This window comes from Apium graveolens, chromosome 3 (genome assembly GCF_009905375.1).
Source record: "Apium graveolens cultivar Ventura chromosome 3, ASM990537v1, whole genome shotgun sequence".
NCBI classification, from domain to species: Eukaryota; Viridiplantae; Streptophyta; class Magnoliopsida; order Apiales; family Apiaceae; genus Apium; species Apium graveolens.
In genome coordinates, this window is record NC_133649.1 from 186,035,290 (window position 1) to 186,058,530 (window position 23,241).

A 23,241-nucleotide genomic window follows, 5' to 3' on the forward strand; every position below is an offset into this window, starting at 1 on the left:
GGGTGTATAATACGTTGACTTTTGTTTGAAATGCTCTCGCAAAGAGCAACGGTACAACGAAACTACTAGAAGGATTCACAATTTTAATAAACTTAGAGTTGAAAAGAAAGAAGAAGTAATGATTTGAATATGAATGAGACAACCACATAGTACTTAAGATGGCCAGTCTTTCATACCGTATGGCATACAGCACATGATTAGGTGGCGTCCCACCCGACTCTTCGTCATTTCGACAAAGTGTCTCATCATAACACTGTTTGTCTCAATCAGAAAACAAAACTCAAGGGGAACAATTAAGTTTGAAAGGAATGCAAAATCCTCTGTTTTGATATCATCAGAAAGAATTTATTAAGAAAAGGAGTTCATACATTTTTAGGAATTAAAAAGGCATATACGCTGTAATGTTGAGGACAAGAATGATACCATTGGTCACCATCCACATTCCACTTGTATTCATCTTTCGAGTTTGATCGATCATATCCCAATTGTATCGTATAACAACTTTAGAAGTATGCTAAAATGCCTTCGCAACTAAGCATTATGGTAGATTCTTACTTGTAACGTCGCACCTACCCATGTAATACTTTAACAATTCGATCGTAATGGAGTTCTTATCAAATAACCTCGAGTTTCCTCTTTTAATTTGGAATAACCATGAATCATTCAACGTAGCGATCATTTTATTAACAATATTCTTCTTTTAGAAAAGTCTGGAAATTTTCCCAATCTTCTTCGGTCATGCTCAGGCTTCTGTTTAATTAATGAATTCTTCGAACTCTAATAATCCCAGTAATTGGATGAATAGTTACTCCGTACGCTAGTTCTGTTATTAATCCTATCAGACAATACTTGCACCCACTTCTTCATAATCACAGGTTACCTCGTTCTCCAAATTAACAATACTGAGTCTGAAACAACATCCTTCTAAATAATCCGGGTCTTTTAACAAACAAGAAACTCAAGTAGTAATTTGACAACCAAGGTTTAAAACTTATTTTATTCAAAAAGGCTTTTAGAAATTTTGTGAGGAAAAATCTTTTTCAAAAACTTGTTAAAAATTTTGAAAATCACACCTCTAGTTGTCCTCACTATATGAGTTGGTTGTTGTCCTTCTTATGACCAAATACCAAGTTAAAAAACGATCACTCAAAGGTCCATTCACTTCCATATATCTCCTCTCCTTCATTGGGGTCTATTACTTTCCTTAATCAATAAAAAATTCCGTTGTCGTTGCACGTTATCTTATTCGTAGCTTCACATTAAGGCTCCCATACTGGTAGTACTCCCGTTAACCACTCTGCAATCATTAAGTGGAACAGACTATCCAATAGTCAACAAGTCAGCTAATGTCACATCATCTTGTTAAAATATATATTACATCATTACAACATCATTAATTTCAAGAAATCTTCAGATCCCTAATCTCCTCTAACTCTCTCTCTTCAACACTTATCTACTCCATTTCACCAGCTAGTCATGAGTGGCCTAATTACTAACAGCTTCTTGTAACCTGATAACAGCCATCCTCCGGAACACTTAAATCTTCTTTCTAAACTCCTTCTCACCTTAATTTGTATCTCAATACTCACCATTTACTGCAGCTATCGTGTCCCTTCTCGCAAATGTTGTTGTTTCATTGGAAAGGTTTTTTTTTTAAACTGAGGATATTAAATATGGTGTATAGTAAACAGAAAAGATATATCCATAGTTGAATGTTCAAAAGAACAAGAAGAAGCAAATGAAGGTTCTTGAATAGGTAATCTCTTATCAAAAGATGATAGAATAACGTTGAATAACTTGGAGAGGTGCAACTGTCATAACAGAAGGTAATACCGCTAATACTGATGGAAGAATAAGGCGAAAATCGAATCGGGAAGAAGATGACGATCCTTAAACGGAAAGCTCCAAACGATCAGTTGATGTAGGGAAATCAGGATCTGCCATTGCCTTTGCCTGGATATCACGTCGCGAGTTAAAAATCCCGAATCGCAACACGAATCGTGCCAGAGACCTACTATACAGTCGTACTCTACCTCACGATGGCTTATCTTTCTATTTCCTATTCTTAATCCTAACCCTCTACCCAATCCCAACTATCTAGGCTTGTTTCAGTGACTTATAACCTGTAGCTCTGGTACCAACCTGTGGCATCCTCCAAACCCGGGTCAGAGGTTTGGGGTCCACAACATATACTCAATATATAAACCTGTATATAAAATATTATTTGTAATGACCCTGCTTTATATAACCACGGATCGCAACAGGTTAAAGTATGAAAATAAGCCACAACCTTAACTTTTATTACAACGTACCATAACCCAACTAATTTAATTTACAACTGATATAAAATTATTCTTACAACCTTGCTATCTCACTACTGCCATAAGCTTTTGCTAGCTCGATCAATCATAAGCTGGAATCCTAGCTCGAACATTGAACTGGGAAACCTCGCTATCAACCGTATCCTTCTTAACTGTAGAACACATAAAAAGATTCGCAAGAGTGAGCTAACTAGCTCAGCAAGTCATATTATCAATAACTGAGGTTAAACAATAATAAACGAGATGATTCAGAGGAATCAAGTTTCTTGTTAAACAACTAATAGAATTGGATATTCATTTTAAGTTTTTAAAACCAAGGTTAGGCTGCTGATCAGTCACGCACTAACCCCGAGCAAAGCACACAGCACTACTCTAACTACTGGATCCAAGGCACACATTGGCCCAACTTGACCATCGATATGGTCTGACCACGATTCTGGTCCACACAAAGAAAACTATCCAATTATAAGCATTTTAATATGATAAACAATAGAGTTCAATAAAACCAGATCATAATCAATAACAATAAAACATTTGTAAAAGAGTATGGTAAAAATTCATGGTTACCGAAAGGGTATGTCAAAGTACATAAAAGAAGTGGCCTTCGGATGGTAGGATAATCGGGTATTAGATGAATAATGTTTTTACCAAGTTTTAGTACTTTGATATCACAAGGTATGGTTGAGTATAAAAGTTTCTGTATGTTCAAACAATTCTGTTTCAGTATTTGGTATTTGATGGATATATATTTGTGGAGTAGTATTGTATTTGTGTGGTTTAATATTTGGTAAATCAACAAGAAATGGTTTACAAGGAATAAGGCTTACGGCTCAAAGATCAAATGATGTAGCTCAGGTTCAAGGCTGAAGGATTCAAAGTATTTCCAATATAAAATAGAGCTATTTTGAGTATTAACAATATGTCACAAGAGAATTTAGAAATATTTGCAATATATCTCGAGAAAAGTTTAGGAGTACTTGCCTTATCATAATCAATTTCAACTTCACTTGTACTTGTCTAATGACCCCATTCAACAATCACTCGTCTGCTTCTCCTATGCCTCGCTTCTATCCTCTGATCACTTGTTGTATTTTCTACATGTCAATTCTATTTTCTGATCACCTGCTTCTCTTTCTTACGCCTTGCTTACTCTGCTAGGCATCATAAGTATTTATCAATATTCCACTCATACGATTCTGTTCAACACATACTTCTATCTACCCTTCGTTTCACCCAAATCCGATTAATGGATCGAAAGTTATGTTATAAACAAGTAATCACTGAACATATAGACCGACAGTCAAATAATAAGTCACATATAACACATAACACGTCATATAATCAATGATATATCACTTATAAGGAAGTCTCGGGTCATAAACAGGCTTTCAGGTAATAAAAATGATTTTTAAAATATTTTTCGGAATTAAAATGGGTCGTTGGATCAATTTCAGAGTAATAAACAGGGTTTGGTTGGCCAATTCCGGCTTCAAAACAATTTTATAATAATTATCGAGCCTTGGAAATAATTTAGAATAATATTTTAAAGTTCGAAACTATTTTTCAGGATTTTTAAATCATTTTTAAATGATTAAATCTAATTAAATAATTAATTAAATCAATTAATCAATTAATTTTTGAATTAATTGACCAATTAATCAATTAATTATTAATTAAAATTAATTAACTAATTAATTCATATTTATTTTTGAATTAAAAATAAATTTTGGAATTAAAATAATGATTTTTGGAATTTCCAGAAATTAAAAATGAATTTTAGAATTTAAATAATGGATTTTTGAATTATTTATAAAAAGAAATTCCAGAAACAGATCCTCAGGTCAAGGTTGTCTTCAACCTTGAATCAAAGGGCGGCACAGACGGGCGGCCGGTGGCCGGACTTTGAAGAACAGGCCGCCGGATTCTGGAATTTCCAGAAAACAGTCGGCGAACTTCCAAGTTCCGGCCAGGCCCGTTCCTGGCTGAAATCAACACCAATCAACTCGGTTTTCATCTCAAAACATCCCTTTTGATTTCAACAATCCAGAATTAACACAAACATCTCCAGGATCCCGCCCGAACTCCGATTCCGACCAAAACCCGACCTTCAACCTCGGTTTTCCGGCCACTTATCAAAATCACTCGATTTTGAACCAAAAGTAACGATTTTGGTACCAAAATAAACCTTATTACATGTACAATCTATTCATGCCATCAAAAACACTCAAAACACTAGATTAAACCAAGAAAAATCGATGTATAAATCTTATAAAATTTTAAAACTCGTTTTTACTATTTACTGAACCAAATCAAGTAATCAATATATGAAAATGATCCTTAGAACTTCTACAATCATAATCAACCAACAAAATTATCAAACCATTCCTCTAAATCAAAAACCGAATTTAAGTTTAAATAATTAAAAACTGAAAAATATGAAATTGAAAAATAAATACCCTTATTCGAAGATTTTAATACGGGTACGATCGTCTTGTCGAGAGCTTCGTTTTGACTATTCATACGCCTCCATCGGATTCCAATAACGCCTTCAAATCTTTGTTTGATTACGAAGAACACGAAGAACACGGTTCATTTCTCTGAATAATTATCTATTTAGCTGTTTGCAAATGATTTTCGGTACAAAATAAAATACGGTAGAAGCTATTTTTAATTACGGGAAATTAGTATCCCGTTGGATCATTCAGGATATAAAACGGTACGTTTATTTATAAAAACTGATCCAAACGGTACCGGTTTTCGAGATAATTATCCAAATCAGTACAATTTGTACTGCGGTCTTGGTCTCAGCGCCTGGTTACACGTACTACGAGGTGATAATTGTGATAGTTTAATAAAAAGCTCCCGTTTCTCGAAAATGCGAGTTTTATCGATTTACCGAAACGAATAATGTATCGAAAATGTTGCGTCGGGACCCGCGCAGGACAAACCGTACGCCGGATCGAAAAAGTCGAAACATGGAAAATGCTCGGAATATTGCAATTAGGTTAGGAAGGAGTTCTCGGAAGAGTTTCGGGTTCTAAAAACGTAACAACGGATGACGTCGGTTGGTTCCCGTTTTTATAAAATAGATTTTAAATACCAGAAAAAGATTTTATAAAATACATATGATTCCTATAAATTCATAAATCAACATAAAAATAATTAGGAAGATATGACAATTATCTATATTTTATTTTGGACATATAAAAATTAAAATACTCAATTAATAATATTTTTAAACATCCAAACTCATTTAACACTTAACAAATAGATACTGAATACATATAATAATTATCTATTAGCAAAAATAATTATACGATATATCCCGGATATTACAATTCCTGTAGATCTTAGCAATTCTGTTCTTTAACACTGTATCTCTGGGATCTTTGGATAAGGCAATAAACCTTGCAAGCAGCTTCTTTTCATTTGGCCTTGGGGTTTCATAAGATAAGACCAATGAATTTTTGTCTGAACTCTTTGGATAATTTCTTTTTGGATAAAAAATCACACTGGCCTTTGGAGACTTGATTGATGAGTGTTGACCCATTTCCATATTCCTTAGACTCATTTCATTAGCTGAAATCTATCTCAATTGAGAGAAGTGAGAAAAGACCTTGTCTTTCTTCTCAATTGGACCAAACTTCTTTATAATCTCTTTATCAATTTTCTTCCATTTGGCATCCAGCTCTTGCTCAACTGCTGCAACATCAAGCTTCTTAAATTTTTCATTGGATTCCAACTTAGCAGTTGCTAACTTGATCAGATCAATGCTGTCCAAGGCTGGTGGCTTAGGGAAAGAAATTATTGGCACAATTACTCTACTGACTTGAAAGTTTAGCACTTTCTCCCCCTCACTTGTTGACTCCCCTTGGCTAACTGGAACAATTGAGTCTTTTTCCCCTTTTTTGTTAGCATCAAGTTGAGTAGAGGAAGAAGTTTGTGTAGCCACTAGTTTCTGAAGTAGCAGAGTTTTTTGGGCTTGATGGAGATGGATTTCAGTAATTAAAGTTTCCAGGGTTTTGAGCCTTTTGTCTAAGGAATCCACCTTGCTAGCTGGATCATAATTTTTCCTTAGTTGTCTGTTGATGTCTAGCATGGTTGTGTTAGGAAACTTAACATCCGATCTCTCAGTAACATCCTTCTTGACTTGATTAGTTTCAGTCTTTAGTTCAGTGACATCCTGATTTTTTTAGAGATTGAATTTGATGGAGTTGAATAGAGGGTAGATATGCTTGTTGAAGGCTCTTGGTATTGGCATTTATAGTAGTTTGGAGGGCTATCTGAGTTTGCTGAATGATATGAGAAAAAGTGGATTTAAAATGGTGCTCATCACATGCTTTGGAAAACACCCAAGATGGCATGCTTGATCTTGAGCTAGGGCCTGATTCTCCCCTATATCCATGAACTCTCCTTCATCATCATCTTCATCCCCAAATAGATCCTCATAACCACAAGTTTGATAATCAACATCATCACCAACTGTGGGTGGCATGGTTGTGATGGCATCTTTGGCCCTTTACATGGAAGCAGTGGTGTGCACCAAATTGAGCATTCTTTCAACAACCACATTGTCCTGTTAATCCAAAACTTGATAAATGAAACAGGTTGAGTAAATGCCTCAGCTTCATAAGAAACATAATATAAGACAGTTTGATATTCTTGCTGAAATAGTTGTTTCTTTTCCGCCTCATTGACATCCATTAACTCACATACAATGGGCTCTTCCCATTCTTCTGTACATGCTTTTCTCTCATGATCTCTCTGTTCTTGCATCAAGGGCTCCCCTTGGCTTCCCACCTTCACCTTCACCTACTAAGGTGGAACTCTCCTCATTTAATTTTTCCAAGATGGAAGAAATAGCTTGCTTGGGTTCACTCATCTCCTCTCCTTTTGCCTGAGAGCAACTCAGCCTCTCATTCAGTTCACTCCCTTCCCTCAGTCCTAAGAGTGATTGTACAACTACTAGATCATCTGCACTTGTAACAATTGTTAAAGTTTGAAGTGATGCAGTAATGTTCAACGGATGAGAAACATCCGTCGAAGTAGTAGTTGAAAGTGTCAACGGATGACTGCTGTTAAGCACATCCGTCGAGATACAATCACTTGTCAACAGATGAACAATATCCGTTGAGATAGTAGAAATGAAAGAGTTTGGAGTAAAGACTACTGTAGAATCTATGGCGATTGATTTGAGATTTTACACAGATGTTTCAGTAGACTTAGAAATAAATGGCAAGTGAGCCAACAAATAATCTATAAGATGATGCTCACTTGCTTGGAATTTTGGCTCCTCCATGAGAGTTAGAGATGAGGAATCAGGAATTGATGTATGAATCAAATCAACATCCAGAGAATGCGTGGGTGAGTTTGGTATGATAGGTGCTTCTATTATTAAAGATTTTGGTTGTGACTCCACATTTATTGGAGCCACATCAACCTGACTTTGAGAAGGTGCATGTATAGAGTCTTTGACGGCAGTAGGCACATTGTATGCACCCTATGTATCCCCAATTGTTTTGGATTTCTTCTTTCTGGCATAAGTTTGGGGTGAGCTTATGTCCCTAACCCTTTTGACCTGTGCTCTTGGATGAGAGCTTTGTTCAATAGTTACATCCTTTTGGGAGGATGCAACTAGCAATGAGCTAAGTTCCTTATTAAGCACTACAGTTTGTTGGGAAACTGCAGTGTGGCTTGGTTGTGATTCACTCACCTTTCCATCCTTATTCTTAGGGCTTCTTTGATGTTCACCCTGTCCCTTACCAATTTCACTTTCCTTCACACTCCCCCCTTGGTTCTTAGTGTATTTTACAACTGGTTCCTTTTGAGAGAAACTAGAGGGGGCTTTCTTTGATTTGGATTTGGAAATTTTTGGTTTTGTGGCTTGGGTAGGCATCTCTTTGGTCACTACCACAAATGTCATTGCCACAGTTGATTGCAAAGAAGTGATAGGTTATAAAGAATTAGGGACTGAAATATTTACCTCACTTACCTGAGGCAACTCCATGATTGGTATGTACACAAGAGCAACATCCTTGTGATGATTTACCCTGTTCAAGTCAGCAATAATTCTCCTCTCTTGGACCCAACAATCCAACTTGTTTGTTGGGTTCTCAATAGAGAGATCCTAAGAAACAAAATTAGCTAGCATCATGAAAAATCTAGCATAATAAATATCCTTAGACCTCTTCTTGATATCTCCTAACTTACTTCCTATCTCATAAATAACAGAAGTGTTAAACTTGAAGTACTTATCACTAAGAAGCATATAGAGCATGTGAACAAGTAAATAAGATGCTGCATTAAAATTGCTAATTTTTCCATAAAATACTTTAATAAATAAATCATACAGAAAACTCCATTCTTTTCTAAGACCTAATCTCCGAACATCACCTAACTTAGTGGCATCAAGAGCATAGCCCATAGAAACTAGCATGTTACTCACATCAGTGTCAGTGTGTGGAGAAAGTGTGTTATTTTCAGGCAATTTAAAGCACTTTTCAGTAGCATCACAAACATAGTGTTCATTACCTTTGAGAGTGAAGGTAATAGTTTTTTCCTTAAAGTTGAACACTATTGTAGTCCAAATTTCCTAGACAACTTCACAGTAAATAGTCAGGGACTCAAACATGGCAAAACTCAATTTGCAGTTCAGTATGAAGTCCATCATCTTGTGGTAGTCTTCAGATGCCACAATTTGCTTGTTCACCAGAGCTACAAAGTTGTTCTTTTCATAGACAAACCCAGTTGAGGACATGATTTTGACTACAGGTGCCATTGTTGTGATTGAGATTAGTTACAGAGAGAAAGTATTTGCTTTGGAGAAGAAGAGAGTTAGAGAAATTACTTTGAGAATGATAAAAGAAAAGAATAAAAATGAAGTTAGCTTTTATACTATCTCAGAAATAAACTGTCACAGATTAAAAAGTGAAATAAAGTAACCAATCAAATTAGCCCAAAATAGCCGTTTAAAAATAAAGAAAACTGTCAAAATTCTAAGATTATCCATTGAAATATACATACAGGCTGTAAGTAAATTCCATGGATAATGCTCAAAATCAAGCTCTAAGATTGAGTGCAATTCGACGGATAATGGTAAAAGTACCCAGAGTAATAATTGATACTTCGACGGATAAAATAATTCAACGGATATTCATTTTCAACGGATAATGAACATCCGTCGAGATACAGATTCTGACAGTCAAAATTTTATCTTTGAAAAGAAATATCAGCTTTTACTCTGGCTACATTAAAAATTGTTTAGACATCAAAAAATATTAAGAGTAATTAAGCATACCTAACTCACTTACCAACCTAGTGAAGGTGGATTCATCAAGTGGCTTGGTTAAGATGTCTGCAAGTTGCTTCTAACTTGAAATAAAAAGAAGTTCCAAAGTACCATTCATAACATGCTCTCTAATGAAATGATACTTGATGTCTATGTGCTTGGTCTTTGAATGTTGTACTGATTTCTCAGTGATGGCAATAGCACTTGTGTTATCACATAAAATGGAAATCTTATTCACCCGCAGACCATAGTCCAACGGTTGATTTTTCATCCATAAAATCTGTGCACAACAACTACCAGCAGCAATATATTCAGCTTCAGCTGTAGAAGTAGAAACTGAATTTTGCTTTTTACTGAACTAGGATACTAGCTCATTTCTTAGAAATTGACAGGTTCCAGTTGTACTCTTTCTACTAATTTTACAACTTGCATAATTTGCATCTGAATAACTAGTTAGATCAAAACCAGAATCTCTAAGATACCAAATGCCAAGTTTTGGCGTTCCTTTGAGATAGCTGAAAATTCTCTTAATAGCTACTAAATGAGATTCTCTAGGATCAGCTTGAAATCTAGCACAAAGACATATAGAAAACATTATATCTGGCCTACTAGCTTTTAAATATTGAAGTGAGCCAACCATGCCTCTATAGCTTGAAATATCCAGAGATTTTTCATTATTATTTAATTCAAGTTTAGTTGCAGTAGCCATGAGAGTTTTTGCAGATGTGCAATCCATTAGGTCAAACTTCTTCAAAAGGTCATAAATATATTTGGTTTAACTAATGAATATTCCATCACTAACTTGCTTAACTTGTAGACCAAGAAAGTAAGTTAGTTCTCCCATCATGCTCATTTCATATTTACTTTGCATTAATTTGGCAAACTTTTTGCAAAGTTTTTCATCTGTAAAGCCAAATATAATATCATCTACATAAATTTGAACAAGTATACTAGAGCTATTAACATTTCTAAACAATAGAGCTTTGTCAACAGTACCTCTTGTGAAGTGATTTTCTAAAAGAAACTTTGAAAAAGTATCATACCAGGCTCTAGGTGCCTGCTTCAATCCATAGAGTGCTTTCAAAAGATAGTAGACATATTCTGGATAATTTGGGTCTTCAAAACTAAGAGGATGACTGACATAAACTTCCTCCTCCGAATCTCCATTTAGAAAGGCATTTTTAACATCCATTTGATAGAGTTTGAAATTGGCATGGGCCGCATAGGCTAAGAAGATAATGATGGCTTCAAGTCTTGCAACAAGAGCAAAGGTTTCATCAAAATCAATTCCTTCTTATTGACAGTAGCCCTTAGCAACCAATCTAGCTTTGTTCCTGAAAACTATGCCATTTTCATCCATCTTGTTTCTGAATACCCACTTAGTGTCAATAGGATTCTTTCCTTTAGGCTTGGGTACCAACTTCCATACTTTATTCCTTTCAAATTGGTTTAGCTCCTCCTGCATAGCTAAAACCCAATCAGGATCCAACAGAGCTTCCTCTACCTTTTTAGGCTCTTCCTGAGATAGAAAGCTGCTATATAGACATTCATCTTGAGTTGTTTTCCTTGTTTGCACTCTTGAAGATGCATCACCAATGATCAGTTTAAATGGGTGATCTCTAGTCCATTTTCTCTGTTGAGGTAGATTAGCTCTAGATGAAGAGGCCTCATTGTTGTCTTGATGTGTGACAGAGTTTTGACTAGAAGAAACTCCCCCTGAGTTTGTGGATCTTTGACTTGTAGTTGGGGTCCTTTCTGATTGTGATATGTATTGGCCCTCAATTTCTATTAATGGTTCAACGGATTTTAAGTTTTGTCTTTCGACGGATGATGCAATTGTCTTCCAACGGATAATGCACTTGGTATTTTGATGAATGTTGAATTATGTGCTTCATTAGTTGTAGATTTTTCTGCATTTTCCTTAGACATTGGTTCTAGATCACTTTCATCATCACTATCTTCACAAACCATCTCAACATTGTCAAATTTGAGGTTTTCATGGAAATCTCCATCTTGCAGTCCTTCAATCTTTTTATCATCAAACACAATATGTACAGATTCCATAACAATGTTGGTTCTGAGATTGTAGACTCTATATGATTTTTCAACATCATATCCAACAAAAAATGTCTTCATCTACTTTGGCATCAAACTTCCCATGTGTAATAACCCCAATTTTTGGAATTTTTGAAACCCTGATGAATAGTAACTTTTGATTATGATGTTGATTAAGGAAAATTATCAGACCACACTATATAGGAGTACTATTATAGAAATTCTAAGATCGTATTAATATTCCATAAAGTAAATAAGTGTATGTAAAGATCGTCAGAATCCAAATTCGAACACTTTGATTTTTCCCGAAAATCCACCAGATACCGAAAGAATTGAGTATAAGGTAACATGATTAAAAGGATATAAATTCAAGGATTATAAGAGGGGATCACAAAAGGAATATAAGATATTAATAAAGGTTCAGGGAAGCTCAAGTAATAAGATCCCGGATATGATCCCTCAAACTATTAACGAGAACGAGAGTTAAGCGAACCCTAAAACAAATAAGCGACCAAAAGACAAGCTTGTATAAGAAGCCAAGGAATATGACATCATCAAACCACAAAACAAAGACATGTGGCAAATGGATGACATAAGAAAGATGACATAAGCATGAAAAGTGAGATTGTTTTGTTGGTTGATTTATAGCCAAGCATTATTTACCATGGTAAATTCTAAATTAACCAAGCTAACAAAACACCACAAAAATACACCAAGCAAGCAAACAAATCATTTTCATCCCCATTTCTTGAAGAAAACCTCTCGGCTTCTTTCTTAACAAATGGGAAGTCCAAGCTCCTCCACTTGCTAATTTACAAGGTAATTATCTTAGTTTCTCCTAGTTAAGTTACATACTTCCTAGGAATCTTAGCTTCAAAATCCTTTCCTAGCATTTTATATAAATCATTCAAGAATATGGTGAATAGTACTTTCTTGAAATTAATTTTGTGTTCTTGATTTCTTTGGAAAGATCAGCTAGTAGGAGGATAGATCAAAGCTTCTTAAGGCTTCCTAGCTACTCTAATCACTCCAAGGAAGGTATAACCCCTCCAAACCCTAACTTTACTTTGAGTATTAAGTTTGGTTTTGTTGGTTATAGTTCATGAGAGCATGATTCTTGTATGTTTAGAGTTTGGTTGGAATTATAATGATTTTGGGATATAAATCTTGGTTGTTGGTTGATGAACCTTAAGTATAGTTAGTAGCTCTTGTTTGTGATTGAATAAGTTGGAAAAATCATAAAGGTTATGGACTGAGTTAGTACGGTTTGGATGAAGTTTGGTTGTATTGGTGGTTATAGGTTGATTTGTGGTTGATTGGAGTAGTTTAAACTTTGGTAATTGCGTAAACATAGCCGTCGTAATGCCCGATTTACCTTAGACTATTTTTGTTCTTAACTTCAGTACCCGTGAACTCACTGTAAGATTCTGACCATTGCCATTTTTAGATAGTTCATGTTACGATCTTCATTTTGATATGTGGTTCGCTTGAATCCGATGTACGGTTTAGGAGAAACGATCGTTTTAACGGCGTTTCGCGAACGAACCATTACCCCTCGCCTTACTTTGAAACCTTGGTTAAGCCCCTTAAATGACTAATTGGAGTATAAAACAATAATGTAAAGTGGATTAGGCAGTTGGTAGAGTACTCGCGAAAGAATCGCCTTAAAATTCTTAATGGTTAATTTATTAAAAATGGTACTCGAACGACTTATGTGATTCGTTAAGCGTAAAAGTGACCATAAGCGAATGTTAGGGTTCAATTGGTTAAAGTCTAGATTCTTAAGCGACCGGGGTTTAATTCCAACTTATGTTGTTGTTCATAGGTTATCGGACCCACTCTAAGCTTAAGTCTATCCGGGAGTACTCAGGCAAGTTTTCTACCTGTTATACTGTTGTTGTGATGTATATATGTATATGAATTATCCTGTGATAAGTGCATGATTGTTATTAGTAAATCTTGCGATATATTGGAGCATGTTGATATGGTATATATGCATGTCTGTTTCGTAATCTTGATATCTAATTGTTGATTCAATTGCTTATAAGTTGTATAATACCTATGGTAGAGATAAGCAGTAGTTGCGTATACCCTTAGTATAGGGGACCCAAAGGTGAACATATTTCTAAATCGGGAGTCGATGTTCCCGAGTATAATATATATATTTAAATATATATAGATATAGTTTTCAAAACTATTAATCAAATAAGGTTTATTCGATAACTTTATTTTATTTAATGAATATTATTTTAAATATTCATTCGAGGACTTATGACTCCGCTTATTTTATTTAATGAATATTATTTTGAATATTCATTCGAGGACTTATGACTCCGCTCATTTTATTAAATAATATTCTTTATTTTATTAAAGAATAATGTTTCGAAAATCAAACTTATTTTCGATTATTCAAATAAAGATCATACTTTTGTATAAGTATATCTTTTGTTATTTATTATTCATTTCAATTATGAGTTTTAAAACTTCTACTTCAATTATTTTTATAGAGATTATCCTTTATGGGAATATTATTTAAATAATAATATTCAGATATTCTCTAACATATCGGGACTGATTTATTTTATTAAATCAACATTACTCCAAACATTCTTAAAAACGTTTTCGAGTCTTCAAAATGAATTTAAAAGTTAGAGTGGATCCCAAACTCGTTTTCAAATTTAAGATCTTCCTTTCGAAGGGGATTTAAATACTCGCTTAAAAATTGAGGGATCCGGCTCTGTGGTGTATTTTATATTCGCAACGAGGTTGCTGTTTTGATAAAAGAATTTGATTACTTGCCTAATGTTCGGGGAGTAAGTCCATCTAATTGAGTCGGCATAAGCGACAGGCTGGGGTACGGTCTATCAAAGTGTAAGTGGCTGGGTGGCAGTCCATCAACGCGTAAGAGGCCGGGTGGTGGTCCAGCACAAGGTCCTAATGTGGCCAGGGTGATGACCGGTGGGGGATTCATCCATCTACTAGTAGAAAAGGTTACTTATTGGTATCTTTTCCTGATCAGCAAGATATCGGGTTTATGCCAAAATTCTTTTCTTTCCAAGTTCATTGGATATTGCAACTCTGTTCATACTTTACATGACAGAGGTTTTCAGGAAATGGATGAGAGATATATATGGATATATATATAACGGGACTTAATGAAGTATCTCGTAACTTCATTTCATTCAATAATATTTCAAAGATTGAATCTATTCAAGTTTTATCTTTTAGTCTCATCCATGTGATGAACTTTTGGAACTATTTGTAACTTGAACAGTGGTAGTTCAAATAGTATTTGGAAAAGATAAAAGTATATTGGAGTATCTTGTAACTTCATCTTTTCAACTTATATCTAGTAAATGATTATCTTATGCATGACAAAGATTTTCAGAAAAACGTTGAGACAATGTTAGATATATGAGATCACCTTGCAACTATGTTTTATACAGTTATACACTGGAACTCTGTGTGTATTATGCATGGAAGAGGACTTCCATGATTTGGGAAGTATATATGTATATATATACTGAATATTTTGCGACTTTGTCGCATTAAGATTTCAAACTTGGTTCATTTCTTCTTGACCAAGACTTTCATGAGTACTATGAGAATGCTCATATATTGTTAATTATTATACATATTATTTCGGTGGGCTTGTTGCTCACCCTTGATTTCTTCTTTCATCACACAATAACAGATAGACAAGATGAACAGGATTAAGCTCCCAATTCGTGAGCTGTTAAGAAATATTCCGTAGTTTCCTGTAGGCGTTGATGCTATTGTAGCTGAGGTAGGAACTACCAATAGGCTAGACTTTCAACTTTTGTTGAGCCAGACTTATGTATATATATGAATTGTAATAATGGCAAGGAATATGTAAATTTATTCAGAAACCCTTTTGAGGTGTAATGGCTTGTAATTGTGGAATAAAATGACTTGTGTTATTTTTGGATATTCATCTCTGAGACTATAACTTGTGGTGTGTGTGTATATTGTAGGGTCACAGTACGCAATAGTTGGTTGATTATTAAGATAAAGTATTATTAAAGGAAATGGAACTCGTGACAACCCGGATCCCCGACCCCGGATTTGGGGGGTTACAGAAATGGTATCAGAGCCAAGCGTTATAAACCTCAGAGATGATGTGACATTAAAATAATAAGTTCACTAAAATAATAAGAACTCTTGCCAAGTTCACAGTCGGACTACCTAACGTAGTACTGACAGTTAAAACCCTTATGGGAACCCTTATAAAGATCATGATAGAAGCGTTGTTCGTTATCGTATATGGTAGCGGGACTCCGAACCCTGAGGTTGAGGAGCAACAGAGCGATGATGTTTTATTACTTATTGGAGATCAGATTGTGGATCCGATAGAGCGTTCTAATGAGGGACCAGATGATGTTCATATTAAGGATGTAGCGGTTAAGGATGTTATCCCAGAAGGGATTGTTGCTGAAGAAGATCCCGTAGGAGATCCTGACAAGAATGAAGAAAGGACCGCTGAGGAATTGATGACCGTAGTCAGAGCGACTGCTAAACGTAGGATTGGCCTGTTACTACCGGAGGTTCGTTCAAGTTTGCAAAGATCGCATCCCGTGTAATGCGGCTTACTCGTAAGACTGAGAAGTTTGAATGGGCAGAGAAATGCGAGAACAGCTTCCAAGAACTGAAGCAAAGATTGGTGACGACTCCTATGTTGGCGTTGTCAGATGGAAGAGTAGATTTTGTGATTTGAAGTGACGCTTTGCACAAGGAATTAGGGTGCGTGCTTATACAGCATGACAAGGTATTCGCGTACACGTCAATATAATTAAGGGAATATGAAATTTGATATCCTACCCATGATCTTGGGCTCACGGCAATAGTTTTGCCCTAAAGATTGGAGGCACTAGTTGTATGGATAGAGGTGCAAGATTTACACAAACCATAAGAGCTCAAGTATATTTCCACGCAGAAAGAGCTTAACATGCGCCAGAGGAGGTGGTTAGAGCTAAATCAAGGATTACGATTATGAGATTCTTTATCATCCAGGGAAAGCCAATATGGTGGCTAACGCCCTTAGTAGAAAGGAGAGACTCAAGATGATAATGTCTTTGGGAGAGTTGATAAGAGATTTTGAGGAAATGGAAACAAAAGTAAAGGTAACTGGAGCCAGAACTGAAAAGCTGTTTGAGATCTCTATGCAGCCAGAGTTATTGGAAAAGATTAGATTGTGCCAAGAAAAAGTAATGAACGAAGGCAGGGAGTCAATGACCGGAGAAGAGATCCATACCGAGAAAGATGATAAGGGAATAATGAGGTATTCCTACAGAATTTGGGTTCCAAACGTTTAAGAGCTTAAGGACTGGATCTTAGATGAAATCCATAGTTCGATGATTAAGATTTAGGGCAAACCCTGAATGTTATAGTCATGGAGGTCGCCATCAAGAAAGAAAGAACCCATAATATAATGAAATGGAAAACAAGGATTTTAACATATAAGATAACCCCGATTATGGGAGAAGGATGAAACATTACATATTGAGAAAACAAAAGTTGAGCAAGATAGGGAGAACCAGGACGGTACTCCTAAAGGGAAATTCATGGACCTGCCTAAATAGAACTTATACTTTTACCCCCAACCACCACCCCGAGGAAGCAATGCGGTGGGAAAGTCTTTCAGGACCTTTAAGTCGCCAAGCTCTCAGAGTTCCAAGGAACAGGGTGACCCAGTCGAGGCAAGAGCCTGGCTAAAGGAAATATAGGAACCATTTGAGATTCTAAATGATTTATGAATCACAAAAGACTGTTTTTGTCACTTACCCTTCTAAGAGAGAGGCCACCCGCTGGTGAAAGGCCAAGAAAGACGCGGGGCCAGAGGTTATAATAAACTGATTAAAGTTCAGTCAATTGTTTTCGGGAAAGTACTTCCCAAGGTTATGGAGGAAGTGTAAAAGCTTTAGAGCCAGAACAAAGGCGGACGAGTGTGATGAATTATGAATCTAAGTTGTAAAAGTTGTCAAGATTCGTTCTGAGGACAAGAATCCCAAAATGACGTGATGTTTGAAGTAAATGATTAGTGGGTTCACAAAATGATTGTAAGAGAAAGGAAAATAAGAAGAAACTGAAGTGGAAAGGAACATAAAGGCAATAGAGTTTGAGGAATGATAAGGGAGTTGGGTATGAGGAAACCCTAAAGACTCGTAGCAATAGAAATAGAAAAGTATGTAATCGTCAGATTCACCATGAGTTAAAATTGATGGTTGAAGGCATAAGAGATACATATATTTTATCCCCTTTAAGTTGGGAGGATTCGAGGAAACCTTGAGATAGTTCGAAGGATAAATACTGAGACACGGATAGACTGAGGAGACAAGAAAGTAAGACATTAGGAAATTGGATGAATGAAGTGACCTTCAAGAATGTGATGTGTAAGTAACGCAAGTGAATTGATACCCAAAAAGGGGGACGCCAGGCATAAAAGATATCCCAGCATTGAGATGACTGTTGAGATAAATAAAAGAGGTAAATGAGTAGTTAGAACTAAAAGGTTCACGTTGAACACGACTTATATCTTCTAGAACATCCCTGTTATCATTACTGAATCAGGCAAGAAAAGCGGATAACGATTGTTATCTTTTGGAGGCCATATTGATTGACCTCATTTTGAATACAGATGTTATTGTGAAATTAGGCATATACTATCGAGGTGGGAATGATTGAATAAGATACCCTTATCAGGGATATATGACTTGATTTATCCATGTAAGGATGCAAGTACCTTTTTAAAGGTGGAATTAATGATATAACCTCAATAGCTTGAGATGAACCATGTGGGATGCATAAAGGATGGCATTTCACCCTTAATAGGGATATTATGAGTTTGGGTAGTACGAAATGAAGGACTAAGGCAACAACAACCTTTAAAGATCAGTGGAGAAAGTTTTCAGAACTATATAGACAATGATTCTGGTATTAGTAAATGGTATCTTGATATGCCCTATACCTAGGGTGTACCTGATGAAGGATTTAAGGATAACTTTAGAGGTTTTACAAGGAGAAAGGTAATATTCAAAGTTCTCAAGAATAGAAATTTTGATAAAGGAAATATGACGTAATTATAATAATGCCAGGTGGGGCGCGTGTTGAACCATAAGAAAGTATAGATCGACCCAATAAGGGTCGAGATTGGTGAAAACGAGAAGGACCCAAGGTAAGAGACGTCCTAAGTATGATCAAGAGTTAGTCGTGACAATGTTCACATCTAAAGACGAAGACAATGACTTATGGAAAAATGGTGATTTTTTTTTTCTCACCAGGACTTAAGAAAAGCATTTTTACATAAGCAGTGATTGAAATGAGGTAGAAAATTTAGTTGGAGGTGGTTAAAATGACATTGATTGTAAGGAAATTTTACTATCAGGAAAGGCCAAAGAGGTAGCCGACACTCTAAGTGTAAGAGAGCAATTATAGACGCTCGTGCCAGAGGAATACATTGACGATGGTTAAAGCCGTGAAGGCTGTATTATGGTTTGAAAGATTGACATTCCTTCTGATGATTGTGCGATACTCAACCGTAATAGTAGTTTAGTAAAGATTTAATTCATGTAATCGCCGTGAGCGGGCTATCTGTCTTAGCCTATCTTGAGATAAGCCAGGACCATGTTACGAAAGGACTAAATGGACATTTGAGCTTCATGTCTCCCAATAAAGACATATGGGTAATAATGGTATTAACGTGATATCGTTGCCTTCATTGAAACTCTTCTGTAATTTTATCTGCTTCATGTCATATGTACATCAAGTTCAGGAATGTTCTTCATGAATCATGAACGGTGATCATGTTGCCTCCTTAGAAGAATTAGATACGATAGCTATGGACTTTGTATGGTTAGATATTAAGATTTCATGGAAAACGAATGACTATAGTAGGTCCGTGGTGGACTATAGTAATGCATCAACGATTCTTTGAATAATGAGGCGATTACAACCGTGAGAGTTGTATTGTAATGGATGTTGAGATTGAGTACCACTAATTGGGTCGTGGTGACGTATAAGTTATCATTGATAGACTAAGTAGTGGATTATTTACATATTGTATATTTATTCCTTCTTATCGATAAAGAGTAGTATTACTATATGAAGAAGGTTGCGGTATAGCAATGGATTCTAGTAACGATGATGTCTAGAATGAAATCCCAGATTCGATTTTCAGTGTCGAGGAAGTTTCAAAGGTGATTGTTCATAAGCTCGAGCAAGAGCTTGGGTCCATAGAATGATGGACGGAATAGCAAAAATATTTAGGCATGTGAAATGCGATGCTATAATACTTGATGTTGATATATACGTATATGTTTTGTTCTCCTATGATAAACCTCTATAGTTCAGAGGTAGATTCCAATCCAGATATTTTGTGGCAGTATTTTTTTACATATATACAATTCTCTTCAATTCGTTATTTTCTCTTCTTTTCATTTCGTGTAAGCCGAGAAGAACAACCCTTCTAGAAGGGGAGGTATTTCCGAATGACTATCTATCTGTGTGATAGAAGCCTAGTAGGATATCACATGTTATTTAATTGCTTGTCAAGTACTAAAGGCTGGCCACCTTCTGTACTAACTATGCAATAGAACAAGTGTTCATGATCATAGTGATCTCACAATAAATTCTTTTACTTCTATACTAAGGACCAAGCTTTCGAAGATGGAGGCAGCTAGAGATGAAGTGGTACCAAGTACGGTGGTATTCTGATTCTAATGTGTTCATGATACTAAGGTTGACGCGATTATTAAAAGGTTATAGAACTCTAGTGAGTAAAGGTATATCTAGAATAGTATTCTGTACGGAAGATAGTAACGATTACGAACTGGAAAAGAATGGGTATTGAGAAGCAAAAGCTATAATGCTAGAAGCTATAATGAGATTCTGTGCAATAGACTTGAAAGAATTGGAATGATCACTTAACGCGGATTGAGTTTTCTTACGATAATAGATCGTATGTCAGTATCGAGATATGGCCTTATGAGATCCTTGAGGGAACACAATGTCGATCTCCCTTATGATAGGATGATGTTGCAGAGCGCAAGATGCTCGGACCAGCAGTGGTCCAAAGGACCAAGGATATAATAGATCTAATCAGAGGACCGCTAGTATTAGCCCAAGATGAACATAAGAAGTATGTTTATTTGACACGAAAGGACAATGAATAGGAAGTAGGGGACCTAGTGCTGTAATAGGTATTCCCTTGGAAAGGATGGATAATGTTCGGAAAGAAAGGAAAGCTAAGCCCACGAATTGTTGGACCCTTGGATATATTAAGTCGTATTGGGAAGTTAGCATATGAGCTAGCCCTACCCCCGAACATGTAGCAAGTTCATAACGTGTTCCACGTATCAATGTTAAGGAAGTGTAATTCGGATGCCAGACAAATAGGGGCGTATGAGCGCATAGACATCAACCAGATGTAACCTATATGGAACAACCAGGAAGGGTTATAGATCGAAAAGGAAAAAGTGCTTAGGAGAAGGGTTATCGAACTAGTCAGAGTTTAGTGGTAGAACCACAATGTGGGAAAATTGAATTGAGAGTTGGAAAGTGCAATGCTAAGAAAGTATCCCTATTCATTTTCTATCTGATTCCGGGACAGAATCCTTTTAAGGAGGGGAGACTGTAATAACCCCAATTTTTGGAATTTTTGAAACCCTGATGAATAGTAACTTTTTCTGATGATGCTGATTAAGGAAAACTATCAGACCACACTATATAGGAGTACTGTTATGGAAATTCTAAGATCGTATTAATATTCCATAAAGTAAATAAGTGTATGTAAAGATCGTCAGAATCCAAATTCGAACACTTCGATTTTTCCCGAAAATCCACCGGATACCGAAAGAATTGAGTATAAGGTAACATGATTAAAAGGATTTAAATTCAAGGATTATTAGAGGGGATCACAAAAAGAATATAAGATATTAATAAAGGTTCAGGGAAGCTCAAGTAATAAGATCCCGGATATGATCCCTCAAACTATTAACGAGAACGAGAGTTAAGCGAACCGTAAAACAAATAAGCGACCAAGAGACAAGCTTGTACAAGAAGCCAAGGAATATGACATCATCAAACCACAAAACAAAGACATGTGGAAAATGGATGACATAAGAAAGGTGACATAAGCATGATAAGTGAGATTGTTTTGTTGGCTGATTTATAGCCAAGCATTATTTAGCATGGTAAATTCTAAATTAACCAAGCTAACAAAACACCACACAAATACACCAAGCAAGCAAACAAATCATTTTCATCCCCATTTTTTGAAGAAAACCTCTCGGCTTCTTTCTTAACAAATGGGAAGTCCAAGCTCCTCCACTTGCTAATTTACAAGGTAATTATCCTAGTTTTTTCTAGCTAAGTTACATACTTCCTAGGAATCTTAGCTTCAAAATCCTTTCCTAGCATTTTATATAAATCATTCAAGAAGATGGTGAATAGTACTTTCTTAAAATTAATTTTGTGTTCTTGATTTCTTTGGAAAGATCAAGCTAGTAGGAGGATAGATCAAGGCTTCTTAAGGCTTCCTAGCTACTCTAATCACTCCAAGGAAGGTATAACCCCTCCCAACCCTAACTTTACTTTGAGTATTAAGTTTGGTTTTGTTGGTTATAGTTCATGAGAGCATGATTCTTGTATGTTTAGAGTATGGTTGGAATTATAATGATTTTGGGTTATAGATCTTGGTTGTTGGTTGATGAACCTTAAGTATAGTTAGTAGCTCTTGTTTGTGATTGAATAAGTTGGAAAAATCATAAAGGTTATGGACTGAGTTAGTAAGGTTTGGATGAAGTTTGGTTGTATTGGTGGTTATGGGTTGATTTGTGCTTGGTTTGTGGTTGATTGGAGTAGTTTAAACTTTGGTAATCGCGTAAACATAGCCGTCGTAATGCTCGATTTACCTTAGACTGTTTTTGTTCTTAACTTCAGTACCTGTGAACTCACTGTAAGATTCTGACCATTGCCATTTTTAGATAGTTCATGTTACGAGCTTCGTTTTGATATGTGGTTCGCTTGAATCCGATGTACGGTTTAGGAGAAACGACCGTTTTAAGTAACGGCGTTTCGCGAACAAACCATTACCCCTCACCTTACTTTGAAACCTTGGTTAAGGCACTTAAATGACTAATTGGAGTATGAAACAATTATGTAAAGTGGATTAGGCAGTTGGTAGAGTACTCGCGAAAGAATCGCCTTAAAATTTGTAATGGTTAATTTATTAAAAATGGTGGAGCCGAGGGTACTCGAACGACTTATGTGATTCATTAAGCGTAGAAGTGACCATAAGCGAACGTTAGAAAGAATCACATAAGCGACTTATGTGATCCCTGGCCCCGGATTTGGGGGTGTTACACCATGCTGATCAGTTTGCCCTTAAGATATAGCATTTACAGCCAAAGGCATGAAGAAAGTTCAGTGTTGGCTTCTTATTCTTGAACAATTGGTAGGGTGTTATGCATTTTGCTTGATTGACCAAAGAAATATTCTGAGCATAACATGCAGTATTTACAGCTTCAGCCCAAAAGTACGTTGGTAACTTTGATTCTTCTA